Source organism: Melanerpes formicivorus, unplaced genomic scaffold (assembly GCF_026170545.1).
Source record: "Melanerpes formicivorus ecotype bairdi unplaced genomic scaffold, bMelFor1.0.p_v2 SCAF_23, whole genome shotgun sequence".
NCBI lineage: Eukaryota > Metazoa > Chordata > Aves > Piciformes > Picidae > Melanerpes > Melanerpes formicivorus.
Genome location: NW_027142375.1, coordinates 9342018 through 9359696, shown reverse-complemented (window position 1 = coordinate 9359696; position 17679 = coordinate 9342018). Strand labels below are relative to the sequence as shown.

At 41.3% G+C, this 17679-nt stretch overlaps 1 protein-coding gene across 3 annotated transcripts in view; it reads left to right on the top strand.

Annotated features, from left to right (window-relative positions):
- Positions 1-17679, top strand: part of HDAC9 (histone deacetylase 9) — a 546793-nt gene that overhangs the window by 238415 nt on the left and 290699 nt on the right. The gene's annotated exons all lie outside the window — the stretch shown is intronic.

Sequence of the window (17679 nt, the reverse complement as noted above, 5' to 3'; positions counted from 1 at the left end):
ACTGTGGATTCAATAATGTACTAAGTACAGTTTTATGGGCTTCAGTCTTTGAGAATAGTTTTATTTACTTCCATGTTTTTTAGATTTATTTACAGGTGTATACGTGTGGCATAAATAATCTCTCAAAATTTACCAGCATGCCACAGGATAACAGGCATATCACAGAATGTTAGAGGTTGGAAGGGACTTCTGGAGATCATTGAGCCCAACTCCCTTGCCAGAGCAGGGCCATATAATCTAGTGCAGATTGCACAGGAACAAAGCCAGACAGGTCTTGAAATTCTCCAGAGGAGATTTCACAGCCTCTCTGTCCAAGTGCTCCGTGACCCTTACGGTAAAGAAGTTTTTCTTTCCTGTGCTGCAGTTTATATCCATTGCCCTTTGTCCTGTCTTGACACCCAGCCCTCATATATTTATAAACATTTATTAAATCCCTTCTCAGTCTTCTCTCCAGACTAAATAGCCCCAGGTCTCTCAGCCTTTCCTCATAGGGCAGTGCTCCAGTCCTTTAATCATCTTTGTAGCCCTTCATTGGACTCCCTCAAGTAGATTGCTGTCCCTCTTGAACTGGGGAACTGGTGTCTCTGTTGTAATTTGTACTCGTATCTCCTTACCTCAGAATATTAGAAAGCATACTGAAACTTTACAACAAAGAAATGCAGTGTAAGGAAGTAATTCTTCTTTACCACTAGCCTGTAGAAATGTAAGTTCCTCAATTACATTTTAAGGATTACAAAGGAGGGGTTTTGTGAATTTTATTTTTCTTTGGTCTTTAATGTTTTTCTTGCAGTTATTTTGCAGCAGGTGTGAGTATCCTTGCTCCCAGGCAACTACTTTCCTGGCTAAAGTGTAAATACATGATTCATTGTCCCTGTGGAGCCCTAAGCATAGGTCTTTAATGACATCACAGTTAATTATTAGTATAATGTTATGGGGACACATTTTTCCTTTAGCTGGCTGGGGATGCTATTAAATGAAGGGGATGGCTTGCTTAGAAAACTGGTTAACTGTTAGCTTACTGTGTCTTCAGGCGTAACTTGCCTGCAAGATGGCATGCAGGCATTTCATTCAGATTTCATTAGACTTACTGTATTCTTGAGGGTTTGAATCTCTTGAAAATTTACAAAGATTTGCAAACAGGTTGAAAAACAAACTAGGTGTCATGTCTCCAGGACCAGTTCTAACCAGATGTCTGGGATGGACTCACATTTCTACTCAGTAGTCTCACAACCTCTAGCTGTTTTCACCTTAGGAGACTTGTTTTGCAGTCCTTTACATCCTTTTTCAGGGCATTCCATGGGTCTATTATCTGGTCTGTGAAAAAACTGCATAATTTCACTTCAAGTGAATTTCTGAGAGTTTCTTTTTGATGACATTTAGCTCATGTACTTAAAGACTCTGAACAAGTGGTCCCTATCCACCATCTCTATACTACTTATGAATTTTCAGGCCTTTATCATATCCTTCCTGGGATACAATACCCATTTTAACTAGACTGAAGAGCTCTATCTTACTTAGTAGTTCCATATCTGGAAGTCATATTTTCTGCTTGCTGACCTTACTTGAACCTTTCTCAATTCTATCATATCCTTTCTGAAAGGAGGAGACCCAAACTGTACAAGGTATCAAGGTAAGCTGCAAATTTCATCAGAGATGTGATGCTGCTTTCAGTTTTGTCCCCTGTCCTTTCCCTAATACCATTTTAAGTGACTTGTTATCCTTTTGACTTCTACTGACCACTCAGCAGGTATTTTCTTGTGGAACTATTTACAAATCCAAGATTTTACTACTGAGTAGTTGTGATTGTAAGATGTCATTTTATATGTGAAGCTACTTGTGTGCATTGCTTTCCCTTTCCCTTCCTTGAGTATATTTGTTACCAGTTCAGTTTCAGAAATCTCTTTTGCAAGTCATGCATGTTTAGCTCTTTACTACTCCAGATTTGCCATTTCATCACTTAACCCTGTTTCTGAGTGAGCCACTGTTCACTCTGTGTGCCCAATACTCATTTAGCCTCACTGAAGTGTACTTGGTTTTTCTTATCACAGCCTGGATGTTAACTGGGCCTACAGAGTCTCTCTGACAGTCTTTTGTACCTCATGTGTTTGGAGAGAGAGTTATTAAATTAATTTTCTAGTTGAACCTTACACTTTAGTGGGTGGGATGATGCATTATTGTGTTCCTGTATTTAATTTACTCCTCTCTATGATTTTTATCTGGGCACTTCAGCTTTTTGAAGGATGTTGTCTTGTTCTTACGTTCTCCTTACTAGGAGAGATTAATTAGTAGGGTGTTTTCAGTTGGGTGTTTTTCCATGCAAGCTCTCTGCAGCCTCTCAGAGGATTTAGCACTTCTTAGTGTCCCATTTCTGCTTCAGCTGTTCTCATCCTTTAACTAAAATACACTAAAGAAGAGTGAGTAAAAAAATAAATTTACCTTGTAGCCTTTGGCAGTAGCCTCACTGGATCAGGCCCAGCCAGGAGCTGGCTGCTTGGGTCAGACAATTACTGTTTGTAGTTATATCCACTTCCGTGAACTTATGGTGTATCAGACTTCATGCTTCTGTGTTTCCAAAAGCCACAGCTTTTTGTATTTAAGACTTCTTAATATACTTACATGGTGTTCTTCCACAAGGGATTTCCCTGCAATGAAACAGGTCATATGTGTAAGCTCCAGTGGGTCGTTTTTATGAGAGGTGAACCCTTACATCACTCAAGTGAGTGCTGGTTTGTTTGGTTTTTTTGAAACACAGTTAAAATGGTGCAGCACCAGCTCCTACTTGACAATTGCAACTATGCTGCTTGTTAAGCAGGACTGAGAAAATAATGCAACCAAGAAAGGCTAGAAATAGAATTTTTGATTCATATTAGGAGAAGGCATGAAATTCAATGGACGGGGTAAATGGGAGCCATCTTTGCATCTACTGCTTGGCCTCAGAGGTCCCTTTTTTATACATGGTTGGGGAACAGTGAAAGCTTTTTGTGAAATTAGGAACTGCATTATAAACCCATGAAGAATATCTAGTTATGCAGTTTGGCTGGTGCTGTAGGTCTTGGCTTTTCCCAGCATCAGAGATCCACCTACTTCTCAACTTAAGATGCTGAGGTTTGGTCACTGGCTATAGGTGACAACACACATTGTGATTACAAGTCTATGTATCCAACCATGTAGCCAGCCTTGAACTCAAGGCTGCAAGGCTTTCACCTGGGCAGGTATCACAGTTCCCAGCAGTGTGACACTAGGTACACAGTCACTTTAGCCAGTTGATAACAGAACTTTGTGTGCTCCTTACAAGGGCCAGCCTGGCACTCCGTTGTGGTATCACCATTACACAGATGAACTGTGAGCACCCAAAGGATGTGACACCTTCACATGTTTTCTCCATTAAAGCAAAATCAGATTGTTCCTGCATTGCTCTTACTACTAAGAAAAAACACAAAATGGAGTAACTTACAGCTTGTAGAGCAGTACAGTTTCAATTACAAAAACAATGTAAAGAAATGTTATAACAAATAGAAAAGAAGACAAAAATCTATTAGAATACTAGAATATGCTTATTTGAATCATTTTATATTGCATACATAACTGTTTATAGCTGGGATATAAAGAAAGATTGAAATCATAAGTTCAGCACTAATTCTCTGCCAAATAATAAAAACCTATTTTCCAAGACACCACTGTAGATGTTTTTCTATGGTTTTAGGCAATACTGCAGAAAATTATGAATATCATTTGAAGAAAATAATACATATTTGGGAGTATATTTGCTTCACATAGCAATACAATAGAATAAACCAGGTTGGAAGAGACCTAATCAACTAAACCATGGCACCAAGCACCCCATCAAGTCTCCTCCTGAACACCTCCAATGATGGTGACTCCACCACCTCCCTGGGCAACCCATTCCAATGGGCAATCACTCTCTCTGTGTAGAACTTCTTCCTAGCATCCAGCCTAAACCTCCCCTGGTGCAGCCTGAGACCATGTCCTCATTGTGCTTCATGTTTGTGTCATACTTGGATGAGGCGCAGAGCTGCTTAAGCCAGTGGCAGAAGACCCTTTTGGCTCCACTAGGAGAGAGCTCAACCCACGTGCTCTACTCTTTTGTTTGTTTGGGAAGTGTGATGTACCATTGCAGTTTTTCCTGTCCCTCTTGGAAGTCAGACATTCTGAGCACTGAACACCTTCAGCATCTTGTCAGAAAGTCTGTAATAATTTTTGCCACAGTGTAAACTGAAGAAATCAAGCTTTTGTAAAAGACAGGTGGTACAGTGTGTGTTGCACCTCTTACACAGTAGAAGTGTCGTCTGTTGTAATTTCTCCATCAATCTGATATGTTTTTGAAAGAAATTTCATACTTCATGTGACCCCCATATCTTAGCCACATTTCCCAGTTAAGTGTTCCCAATAGCTGTAGACAAAGCTAACATGCACAAAAGTGGATGATGGTAATGATTTAAGTTTAGAGTGACATCCCAGTCTTCCTTGATTTGTGACATCATTGTCATAAATGATTACAATAAACTTTAATGTGATCTATTTGCCCTAGTGAGTACTTTACAAATGGGGTTAGTTACAGAGTTATGTGGAAAGTTTGCATTTGAAGTGGAAACACAACAGAAAAGAGCATGAAGTGTGATTCAATAAATTACAAAGCAGCAGTAATTTGACATGTCTTGTTAACTTCATAGTTCTGGCTTTGTTATTTTTCCCCATATTCCATCCCTACCCCTTCTTCCCCCCTTTCCCCCCCCCATATACTTCTGTGCTCTAGGGTAGTTTAGAAATAGTTAATGACCTCATCAATCCTGTCAGATGGTATACTGAAGTAAATAAGATCATGTAAGGCTTAGCCTTAATATGCAATGTCATTATTTTTTCTCTCTGGGTCAAACAGCCCACAAACCTGCAGGGTTTCAAATAATTTGAAGCAGGTTTAGTCCTGTCAGCCATTGGCTTAGTTTTTATAAAGACTAACCTGTTCTTAATTTTTGAAGTTCAATTCAAAAATCTATTAGATATAAATGTTCAGCACTAATCCTCTCACTTTCTGCTCTCTTTTCCTGCAGTACTTTATCTAAATTTATATATATTTTCTTTTTTATTCTGTTCCCCCCCCCCCCCCTTTTTTTCTTTTCCTCTTTTTCTTTTGCTGTTGATTTCTGATTCTGCAGTCAAATCCTTGAATCCCTTTTCCTGTACCACTTGGAAGGCGCTTAGCATTTCTCAAGGTTAGACTCAGTGTTAAAATCATCACAGTCGAGATTTCTTTCTAATTTTAGCTGTGACACCATCTTTTGTGACATGATGTGACCATGTTAGTGAGGAAGGGATTAGGATAGAAACAGCCATATCTTCAACACTGTGTTTAATACAAAAGCTACAGATGAGGAACTGTCAAGGGGATGATTTTGCCGCACTACTGTCTTCTCGCTCACATATAAATAACAGAATAGGAAGCAATCCAGCAACTTTTGTGACTAAAAAGATCAGCATTTTTATAAGGGTAGAAGAAAATTTGACATAATATTTGAGTAGTTATCAAATATGGAAAACAAAGCAACAGCTAGCTTGGTGCAAGGCTTACTCTTGATGCTTTTCTCAGCAGCATTGCTAGTGTATTTGTAGAGCTCATAAAGGAGTTCTCTGAGTTGCAGGCAAATAATAAGTTGTAGATGTGACCTAACCTAGTTCATTGCATACCTCTAACATTAGCTCACAGTGGTTATTTTAAGCCTTTCTTTTAATATAACCTAGTAATTTCAATGCTATTTTTTGCTTAGTTGGTCTAAGTCACCTGTAAACATCAGGGCTGAATGTCTTGGTAGAATGATAGACCTCACTCTATTCTGTTATTGTTATTTCTAGAAAGTTTGATCTTGAAAACAGACTGAGTCACTCAGATGAGACTTTAAAAACTTATGTGCTGTGTTTGAGTAGCTTAGCCTTCTGCTCTTTGCCATAATACTTGATTATGTTTATCAATATTCAATTAATGCAAGACAACTAGTGCCAGTCCTGAAGATGCTTGGATGATTAATTTTGTAAACTGTTCAGTCCTTTGTGAGTGGAAGCACAAGGCTGCAAGGCTGGCTCAAAATCAGGTCTCCTGTTATTTCTGTAGTATCATGTGTGTGCATTGTGCTTAAAGCAACAAATAGGAAGTGCCCCCCCTAAGAGCAGACTTTTGAAATGAAAGTGTGAGGATTTAGTAGTTCACTATCAGATTTAGCTTACAAGACTGTCAAAGCAGAACAGACATGGCTGCCATGTTTGTGGGCTGCACAGCACAATGCAGACTGAGGGGAAAGAGGAACAGTGAAAGGGTGGTAGTGATTTGCAGCCCCTACCTTGGTGACAGACAGATCTGCTGACGTAGCTAAAGGAATGGTGTCACTCTATACCAGGTTTATTTACTGCCTTGAGCATGTTTTAAGCCAGGCATAGAAAAAGGATCCATACAGAGCTGAAGAAACCAGATATTTGGACATCTCTCATTTGTTTTTTTCTCTTAAAATAGATCCTAGACATATCTGCAAAGCTTTGCTGTATGCTGTGCAAGGTTGTCCTGTTTGGTGACGCTGAACATGCGCTTTTAAGTCATTGTATCTTGGTCAGTCTCAGACTGATAAACAGTGTGGCTTTTCCCCAAACTGCCATTTTTCTGTGTTTGTTTTTCTAGCAGGCTTCCAAGTTGCATAGTAACTATCCCTCTTCTTCAGCCACCCCCTCACTTCTCTTTTTCTATTTAGAATGCAACTCCTTTTCTGTGCACTGTGGGAAAACAGTGTTTTTCTCTCATGGAATAGTTGACCTTTGTTTCACGTTGGCCAAAATTAGGGTTTTATACCTCTGTTTTCCATATAACAAAGGATAAACTTGACTCTGCACAGGTGATTACAAATGATGAATATTAATTATACAAGCCTCATAGTGTGTTGTCAGTGTCCTTACATCAGTTTTGACATGAGTCTTTATATTCAAAAGGAAACTATGCTTTTTGGATGCTTCCTTTTCCACTTTTCTGTCCATCAGTATGGCACCAATTTGTAACAAAAATATTAAAGTCAAGTGTTGCTTGTTACTTGGACAGATGGCAAAACAGGAGAGGTCTCTCACTTTTTTGGTGGCCTTCCTCAAACTAGATGTTTCCAGGAGGAAAGAGAATATTGTGAATATTCACAGCAACAAAACAAAAACTAAAAACATGTGGGATGATTTCTAAGTGTTTTATCTACCATTGTCCTCTCTCAAAAAAAAAAGAAGGAATGAGAGATGACAAAATTGGCTATGTTTGAAGTTTTCTTTGAATTTGAGAACTCAGAGGAAGAATTTCTAGTTGAGAAAACAATTTCTGCAGCATCTGTATAGAGTGAGGAAAGATGAAAGTAGGCAAGTACAACAAGAAAACAAGCAGCAAGGAACACAATCTGAATTGCATTTGATGAAGAATGTTCAGGCTGTTAATAAGAAAGAAATTGCAGGGTACGATGTCTATTAAAGGATCAAAGAGTAAGAGACTAAGTTGTGAAATATAACTAGCGATAAATATAGACAGAAGAAGATTAAAACAGAGAATTAGTGATCAGAAGCTTCTGGGAGAAGAGATAGTGGAGCACTCTGGAGAAACTATATAAAGCAAATACAAGAGAAAACAGTAAAAGAGAGAGACATTTATTTATGCACAAAAAGAATTGGAGACCTGATAAATGTTTGACTTGAGCTGTTCTTTGAGGAGCGCTTTGCATTTGCTTTTTGAGTTCAACATTCAGCAGAGATTATGGCTGTTAAAACCCTGTGAAATGAAGTCTGAATTAATGGGTTTGAAATAAATGTGACTTCTAGACCTCTTTGAAATAAATGTGACTTAAACTAGATTTGAAGGGGGAAGGGGTTGAAACCAGTTCCCCCAGACAGGAGGCTGGTAAGTGGGAGTCAGGGTGAAACCAGCAGGCCAGCTGAAGTGCATGTACACTAATGCACACAGTATGGGTTAGAAACAAGAAGAGCTGGAAGCCCTGGTACAGCAGGAAAGTTATGACTCACACAACTACAACACTGTAATTGATGGCTACAGGCTCTTTGGGAGAGACAGGTGAGGGAGAAGGGGTGGAGGGGTAGCCCTGTACATCAGGGAGGCTCTAGATGCCATGGAACTAGAGATTAAGGATGATCAAGTTGTTGGCCTTCCCTCTAATTCTCACCCACAGGCACCCAAGGCTGACATCGTGGTTGGAGTCTGTTATAGACCACCCAACCAGGATGAAGAGGTTGATGAATTCTTCTATAGGCAGCTAGAGGCTGTCTCAAGATCACTGGACCTTGTTCTTATGGGCAATTTTAACCTGCCAGATATCTGCTGGGAACTTAACACAGCAGAGAGGAGGCAGTCTAGAAGGTTCTTAGAGTGTATGGAGGATAGCTTCTTACCCCAGCTGCTGTGTGAGCCTACCAGGGGTAAGGCTTTACTTGACCTTCTTTTTCCAAGCAGAGAAGGGCTGGTGGGAGATGTGGTGGTTGGAGGCTGTCTGGGGTCCAGTGACCATGAGATAATTGAGTTTTCAATATGCAGTCAAGCTAAGAGGGGCATCAACAAAACCTCCACTCTGGACTTTCAGGGGGCAGAATTCAAGTTACTTAAGGAACTAACTCAGAAGGTACCTTGGGAAACAGCCCTTAAAAACAAAGGGGTCCAGGAGGGCAGGACCTACTTCAAGAAAGAACTCTTGAAGGTGCAGGAACAGGCTGTGCCAATGTGCTGGAAGATGAGCCGCAGGGGCAGACAGCCAGCCTGGATGGACAGTGAACTTCTAAAAGAACTAAGGGAAAAAACCAGGGTGCATCATCTTTGGAAGGAAGGAGAGATTACCCATGAAATGTTTAAGGATGTTGCTAGGTCATGTAGGAAAGAATTAGAGGCAAAAGCCCATTTAGAGCTTAGGCTGGCCTCTGCTGTGAAGGACAACAAAAAATGCTTTTATAAATACATTAATGGCAAGAGGAAGGGCAAGGACAACCTCCACTCCTTAGTGGACATGGAGGGGAATATTGTAACTAAAGATGAGGAAAAGGCAGAGGTACTTAACACTTTCTTTGCCTCAGTTTTTAATAGCAAGATTTTGAAATGGGAGTTACAGATCTAGGATCCTTAAGGATAGGATTAGGATCCTTAAGGCACAAAAGCAGAAATTTATTGAATGATGAGAGTGGACTCAAGGGGCCTCCAGGTAACAACAGTGTCATTAGCATAACATCATATGACTAAACAGCTCCTGCTTCACCACCACCGTTTTTGTACCCATACCAGAGCCAGGGGCAAGACCCTCAACCAGCCAAGATACCACACAGAGGAGCTCAGCTCCAGTAAGGAGACCCAGCCAGCACCCGTGGAGGATATTGGAGTGGTCATCAATTGTCTTCCTACCTAACCGGGGGGCCACCAGGCCCCCCGGCCTTTGTTGTCACCACCACCATCACCCAGTGTGCACCATGGGCACTCACCAGTGATGAGAGGAGGATCCCTCAGCCCAGATGGGCTCAGCATGGGCTTCTGCCTTGCCTGAGGGGGAGATTAAAAAGGGGAGGGCCAAGTGGTGACACCTGGGATGGGAGGAGACTCCAACAGAGCCCAAGTGCTCTGGGATTTGAGGGGAAAAGAGGGAAATGGGGCAGGTGAGGGACTTTTAGGGTGTCAGGTAATGATAGGACTAGGGGGAATGGAAAAAAAAAGGAGAAATGGGTAGATTCAAATTGGATGTTAGTAAGAAATTCTTCACCATGAGGGTGGTGAGACACTGGAACAGGTTGCCCAGGGAGGTGGTAGAAGCCCCATCTCTGGGAGTTTTTAAGGCCAGGCTGGATGTGGCTCTGGGCAACCTGATGTACTGTGAGGTGTCCCTGCCCATGGCAGGGCAGTTCAAACTGGATGATCCTTGAAGTCCCCTCCAATCCCAACAATTCTATGATTCTAATTTTGCAGTTTAGGCTGGATGTTAGGAAGAAATTCTTCACAGAAAGAGAGACTGACCATTGCAATGGGCTACCCAGGGAGGTGGTGGAGTCACCGTCCCTGGAAGTGTTTAAAATAAGACTGGATGAGGCAGCCATGGTTTAGTTGATTAGATGATGTTGGGTGATAGGTTGGACTTGATGATCTTGAAGGTCTTTTCCAACCTGGTTAATTCTGTGATTCTGTAATGAATACAGGGTGTTTTGATAGCTGTAGCAGATCAGTGGAAGAGCTTTTCTTCCAAAAGAAGGCTGTCAGTGAGTCTGTGGAGGGTCTGCAAGCCCCTGGAAGAACAAGAAAGTATCAGTGGCAATGGTAGTACAATTAAAATACAAACCCACAACCTCTTATTTTATCTGATAGAGGGGAGGGCACATCATGTTCATCTTCACAAGAACAAGGTCTCTTCCAAGCATATTTTTCAGCCTAAGTAGAAGTAGTATCTTTGCTATATATATAACCTCCATACCTATTCATATATGGGGGGAAAAAAAAGAACCTGCCTAGTAGTGTCAGTGGTTTTGTGAACAAAGGAGCTCAGTTCCTTTTATTGACCTAAGGAGGAGAGTTTTAAGACAGCTGGTGGAAGAAAAGCCAGGTTATTTGGAGACTTCTTCACAAGTAAGAGACTAGCATGGAAGAAACTTCCTAAGTGTGTTTTGCCAGAGACTTTACTAAGTGAAGCATGAAGGGAGTCAACATTTCAGTAGTGAATAAAAGATGGAGTTAAAGGAGAGCAGGACAGGCAGTCCTGTGTCTGCATAACTGAAGAGAGACTAAGAAGGAAGGAGAAACATAGAAGAAAGGTAAAACATTTCAAAAATGGTCATTGGTTACTAATTTTCGCTTGGAAGGCACCATCCTTTTTGGTGGGCTTAGTAAACGAAGAATGCAAGGATGGTATTTTAAGCATGGGCCCCACAACAATACAGAGACTGTTCTGGTCAGTTTAAAAAGGAAAATCCTGTGGAAATATTTGCCCCTATTTGCGAGTGAAGTTTCCAGGCTCACATGAAGGGTACAAAGTGGACCAGCTAGTTTAATGTTGACTAGAGCAGGGGCGGTTTATCGTGGTCAATCATTGTTCAAATAGCCTCATGCCAAAAATAGACCAAAAACTGAACACCATGCCAGGTCTGTGCTGCAGAAGAAATAAAGGGAGCAGGTGTATATGACCAGAGCTTCAGGCAAAATAAAACCCCTACTTCAGTTGATCTCATTAATTCATCAGTGTAGAACAGATTTAAAGACAGACATGTTTGCACAAACATGCATTTGTTTTTTACTATTCTGTTGTGGGGATTTTTCACATTATCTTGAGCTAAAGTAGACCTTTTGTTTGTTTGTTTAACATCAAACGTTTAGTGTCTGTGTGAGTGTGAGTAACTGTTTGCCACGACTAGTGCAAAGCTGTCTTGTTTATCCCTTGGAACAGAAATATCTCTTTAAGTTGTAAGCCTGAGAACCTAGAGAGAGACATAAGAAACTTTTTTTAGCTGTGTTTTTTTTTTTGCAAGTGGCAGTGTTCTATTTACAGAACTACATAAAATGTTCTAAAGAAAAGGACAAGTTTAAGTGAGCAGGGGTGAAAATAAAAACCTTTTGAAATAAGAAAGCACTTTTGTGCTTATCTAACTTGTGAGTTAAAAGCAGCTCCTCTTGTGATTTGAGGAAATCTTATGTAATTTTCTTTTGCTAATAGTCAGCTATCTGGAGTTACACAGACTTTTAAAAGCATTGACAGTTGTAGATAGCCATCAGAGTGTTGTCAGTTCAATTCCACGTGGAAGGATGCTGATCACCAGTTCGTAACTGACTGCATTGTAGAAGTAGTTTGGCAAAAATATTTTGGCTTAAAGAAAGTGTAGGTTTTCCACTCCCATGATGACTGAGCACCCTTAAAGCACTTCTCCTCTAAATAGCAATGTGAAACATCCTGCTGTTTATTCCCATTTGACAGACAGGGACATGGAACACAAAGTCACTGGAAATTTGTGACCAGTGGCTTCAGCTCAAGAGTGGTAAATCCTGAGTGCTCTAACAACCAACTGGGCCATCTTTATTTATTTGACATTCACTAACCATCCCTCAAGGGCACTTTCAAGAAATATATGATGAATACATAAATGCAACAAACTTCACACGGGCTTTGTCAGTGTTACTACAGGAAAAGTAGAAAACTCTAAGGAAAGGAAAAAAAACCCTCAAACCCAAAGTCCACAAGGATTATTTTATGTATCTAGTGGGTATTTCCTTTCTGTGTGTGAAATAAACACAAATTCCCTGCCAGACTAGGATTGCTGCAGGTCTTGATTTCTGCCAGTGAAGAATTACATTGCTTCAGGTAGAGGGACTACTGTTACCTTGCCGAATATGGGAAGAGGCCATCTATGCGAGTCAGAAATAGATTATTGGCTCTGCAGGGCAGTGGATGGGGCGAGATGTGCTCAGGCTGGTTTGCTCTGCTGTGTGTGAAACCATGTAATGATGCTGTACTTTCCAAGAGGACAAGAATTCAATCCTTTTTCAGATGGGATATAGGATATTATCATATCTTGTCTCCAAAATGAAACATGGAAACCTGTAGTATTAATTGTAATGACGGGCAGGACTAGGTCTCTCCCAGTCTGTGTATCAAGCGTAACGAGCCTTACAGTGTATTGTTTTTCTCCTGCGCAGATGATAAAAATAAATATAAGGCTGATCAAATGGGGTGGCCAAACGATTGTCTGTCAGCCTCTCCTGTGACACCAGCAGAGCTGGAAATGTCCCTTTGCCCTCTCAGTGCCCAGACAGCATGCTCTGATTGCTGCCTCCTCTAGGACAGGAAAGTTACCCACTGGTGAGGGGGCTTTGCACATGCGCATTGGAAGATGTGGAGGAAGCAGTCTGTTAGCAGTCTGTTAGCAGTCTGTTAGCTGCTGTTAGCTAAGTCCTAAGGTAGCCTGAAATTTTATGAAAAATAATGGAATTTACTAAACCAAATATTCCATTTTCTGCATCATGAGAGAAGGCAGACTTTGTACTGTAAAGGAACTAATTGAATACTCTTCTCCATTTCAAAGGAGATTTTAATTGTTTATTTAACTCCTGCAATTTAGGCCTAAACCATAATGACTAAAAACTGTTAGAAACCTGAGTTTTTAAAGAAACTTTATAGATTTCTAAGAATTTTTTCCCCCTTAGTCTTCAAAATATATCTGTTGTTGACTTTGTGTCTTTAAATGCTGTTGCCTAGTTTCAGCAGTCAGTTATGTTGATTATATATATTGGCTCGACCATATAGATTTTCTGTGACAATCACTCTCTTCGGGTCCTCTTGAATATATCTGTAATACCCCTGGTGAACAGAAGGGCCACGAGGATGATCAGAGGGCTGGAGCACCTCTCCTGTGAGGACAGATTGAAAGAGTTGGGGCTGTTCAATCTGGAGAAGAGAAGACTTCAAGGTCACCTAATTGTGGCCTTCCAGTATCTGAAAGGGGCCTACAAGAAGGGAGCTGGGGAGGGACTTCTCAGGGCATCAGGTAGTGATAGGACTAGGGGGAATGGAATGAAGCTGAAGGTGGGGAGATTCAGGCTGGATGTGAGGAGGAAGTTCTTCACCATGAGTGGTGAAGCCCTGGAATGGGTTGTCCAGGGAAGTGTTTGGGGCGCCGTCCCTGGAGGTGTTTAAGCCCAGGCTGGACGAGGCTCTGGCCAGCCTGATCTAGTGTGGGGTGTCCCTGCCCATGGCAGGGGGGTTGGAACTAGATGATCCTTGTGGTCCCTTCCAACCCTGACTGATACTATGATACTTCTGGGGTAGCATAGCACTATAAGGAGGAACACTTTGCACTCCTGTCACTGGGCTTGTGGCTTGATGAAGCGGTGGACCTCAGTATGATACAAAAGTCTTGCTTTTCTTCTGTTTTGGGGGTTGATTGTGATTTTTTGAGCTGCCTTGGAAAATTGATCTAATTTTCTTTAGAATGAATGAGTAAATGCACACGAAACCTTACCATGCTGGACAAGTACAGGAGAGGAGTGGGACCACATAGGGAACTCCTTAACATGTTGTTGCCAGCAAAACCCCTGCATCCCATCCAGCCCAGTATCAGCACTGATCAGCAGTGCAGCAGTGACAAGACTGCTGCCATAGCTGGTTTGATGTAGATGTTTCATAAATGTGTTTATTACACATGGTCATATTTAAGACATCTTATTTAGGACACATGTCCTAAATAAGAGCATCTGTGCTGGATAAATGGCTCTCCTGGAATTCATGCACTGCCTAGAAACACAGCATTTCCCAGTACCACATGAGAGGAAAAGGTTGAAGGAGTTACCATGGTCATTCAGTCCAGCCCTCCACAGCTGCAGGTAACACTGGGTGCCATATAAGACTCTGCTGACCATCTCTATACCTGCTTCTCTCCTTGCACCACAACAGTACACACAACCCCCCCTGGCATCCTGTGACAAGCTCGTGGTCTTTGGATCCAAAAACGAAGTATCACAAAACAGCTGAATGCCAGAAAAAGAGTGTGAGAAATGAAAGCAGTTACCAAACTTGTTGGTTGCTGGTGTCTGCAGTGCTAAATAACTTGGCAAAAAATGAGATGGGAGCCACAGTACTGCAAAAGACTGATGAAATATTTCTGTTGGCAACCATCCTAGTGTATTTCTAGCCTGAAATTCTTGTTGGTAGGTATGCCTTGGAGACTTCCCCTTGCAAATATAGTTAGTTGCTCAACTTCTCAACTCATTCATTTTCTGATGGGTCCCAGAATAGCATACTGCCTCTCTGAATTGCTGGAGGCTTTCTGCTGCAGATGAGAGGACACTAAATGAACAAAAGTGAATGTAATGATTTAGGCCTGAAGTCAATAAAATATTCAGTCATCACATGTTTTAATCTAGACACTTGCTTGTGTACATTTTGGCCTAACTTTCTTTTGTTTACGTCAATGTAGCTACACTTCAATATTTCAACTGTGGTGTGTGACACCAGTAGCTGAAAGTGTGTTATCTGTTTATACTTTTATACACACACTATGATAAAGTTTCTAAGAGAAATACACTTGGTTTGCCTGTAGTTAGTGATTGAAAGAGAATACTGTGATTAGATTTATTACCATAGCATTTTCTTTGAAGTTGTCTAAATAAAACCAGCTCTGCTCTGTTGCTTCAAGTAAATTACTCCTTAAATATAAGGTTGTCACTTTTGTCTGTAGTCTGAAAGTCGAGACAAGCATTTGTTTAGGATAAGCAAATTAATATTGTAAGGCATGAGAATGCTATTTTTAGAACTATTCTTAATGGCAATTACAAACAGAAAAATAAAGCCTGACCAAACCTAAGCCTGTCTTATCACACTGGTAATTTAATTATGTGGAAGTTTTTCAGCCTTATTATTACATTAGATCTATGTTCAGTTAGGTGGTGCCCAACTTTGCTGTGCCCCTTTACCAGGTAACACAAAGCCAGATTCATAGCTTTTGTTGTCATTTTTCTTCTGAGATGTAAAAAGTTTTCTTAATTGTGGCAAATGAACCATTTGTAAACTGTTTGCACATTCTTCAGATTTCCAAGTTTTCTGTCTCCACCTTTTTAGCCTTTTTTTAAATGGAATTCTGCTAGAGGTAAGGAGGGGAGATAGAAAATACATGTTTGAGGTAATCTAGATAATGATTCATTTTCTCATCCCTGTGGACATAGTCCACAGGTGATACCTGCTACCTTGAACAGTCTAGCAGCTTTTGTCACTGGTCACTTTTAGCCAGAACTGCCACTTAGCTAGCATGTAGTATTATTTTGTGGGCTGCTGAAAAGACACTCAATTTTTTATGCACTAATGACAACACTTAAGTTGTACTAATTTCAGATCTAAAAGGAAAAAAAAAAAGTGTTCAAATGTTCTTAGCAGTTTATTTCATTCACAGCTGCTTTACAAGCAGGGAAAGGGGCTGGAGATGAAAGTGCAATCATAACATACACAGGTCTGTCCATCCATGACTGATGACTTAACGTGAGCCCTGACTTGTGATGGTGTAGAATCTGTGATTTTTTGACTGGAAAGTTGTGTTCTCCTGCCATCATCACCTACCCTACCATTCTGTTCTCTCAACTACCAATCAACAGAATATGAAATGCGTGACTGCCACAGACCCATGCTATTTTTAGAGCAGGCCCTGAGCCCAAGTTTGATCCTACATTTTGACCACTCAGAAATTTAAGCCCATCTAAAATAGTCTGTCATCTCTGCTTGTGGCATTGGGATTCCAGCATTTGTGAGTTACTTTTCACTGATTAGTTCATTTCTAACTGCCCTTTCCCAGCAGCTCTCTGGATTGAAGTGAATAGAAGATCTTTCTCCTGTATTCCTTGAAAGATGTAAAGATACTTGATGAGGATTGATTAGAATGAGAGATTTGTCTGAACGTGCATTCAGTGTATGGTTGTCCCAGTTTGAGGCAGATCCTCGCCTCCCACCGGGGCAGAAAGATGAGACTCAAACAAACAGATTGCAGAAGTGATGGAAAGTTTGAACGGAAAAGCAGTGAGTGTTTTACAGAGAACCACAAGCGCAGTGACAAAGGAGATCCCAAAGCATACCCAGAAACCTCCCAGCACTCCCCTTCTCCCTACCAGAGGGTACACCCGAAACCCCCAGGGCTCTTATCTTCCCCCCCTCCACTGTTAGGCTAATCTCAGCTGGCCAGATCTGAGATTGCCCTTCCCCCTTCTCCTCTTGGCATTAGGCCCAGCCAGGCCTAAGAGGCCTTGAGATAACTGCCCTTCCATTACCAGATTGGGAGCATCTCCCACAGGAACAGTGAGGGAAGAAAGAGGAAGTTTGAGACCTTGCAGATGGATTTATAGGGAGCAGGACATTATGGGTATGAAATACGCAGCTTCTTGTGTCCACCCACTGGGCTGGACATCCGGGGCACCAGAGGTGCACCCCATATGGCAGCAGCAGGAGGCACCCAGCCCAAACTGCCACAGTGGTCTTCCTGGTTCCCTATGCTTTCAATGCAAATTATCAGTTCTGTCCTGTGCAAGTTTTTAGCCACTGCATAGTGCTTTGAGGCTCAAAACAATTGGCTGTGGTTTTTCTTTTTGTGAGCAGTTCTCCCTCCAAATGACTGTGGGGCTTGTGACCTCCGCCTTGCCTTTGTTCTAGAGAGCTTGAGTGCTTGCCTCTGACTACAAAGAGCCAAAGATGAGACAGATGAGGAACAGTTGGAAGCAGCAGCTGCAGCTGCCCACATCTGCGTCCTGAGGTGTGACTTTGCTGGGCACTTGCTGTAGTCTCCCCCTGTGTCTCATCCCTTCTACCTTCTGTGCACCGAAGTGATGGTTGCATGCTATATGGTTAATGAGCTTGAAGTATGGATAAAAACCTTCTGGGGGGTGATTGTGGCCTTAGGAACAGCAGCTGGATGCCTGTATTTACTAAAAACAAATGTTTTGGTAATATTATAGTATCTTCCAAAGGTATTTTCAGTTACAGTAAATAGCTGCATTAAGATTTTCGAGGTGGTTTACTTAGCTAAAGGGAGTGAATATGCTTAATTGAAATGTGTTGTGTTTTTCTTTGCAGAATTATGAGACCTTGCTTTCAGATGTTGGTGCTTGGTTTGGTGGGTTTTTTGTTGCTTTTTTTTTTCCCTTCTCTTTTTCAA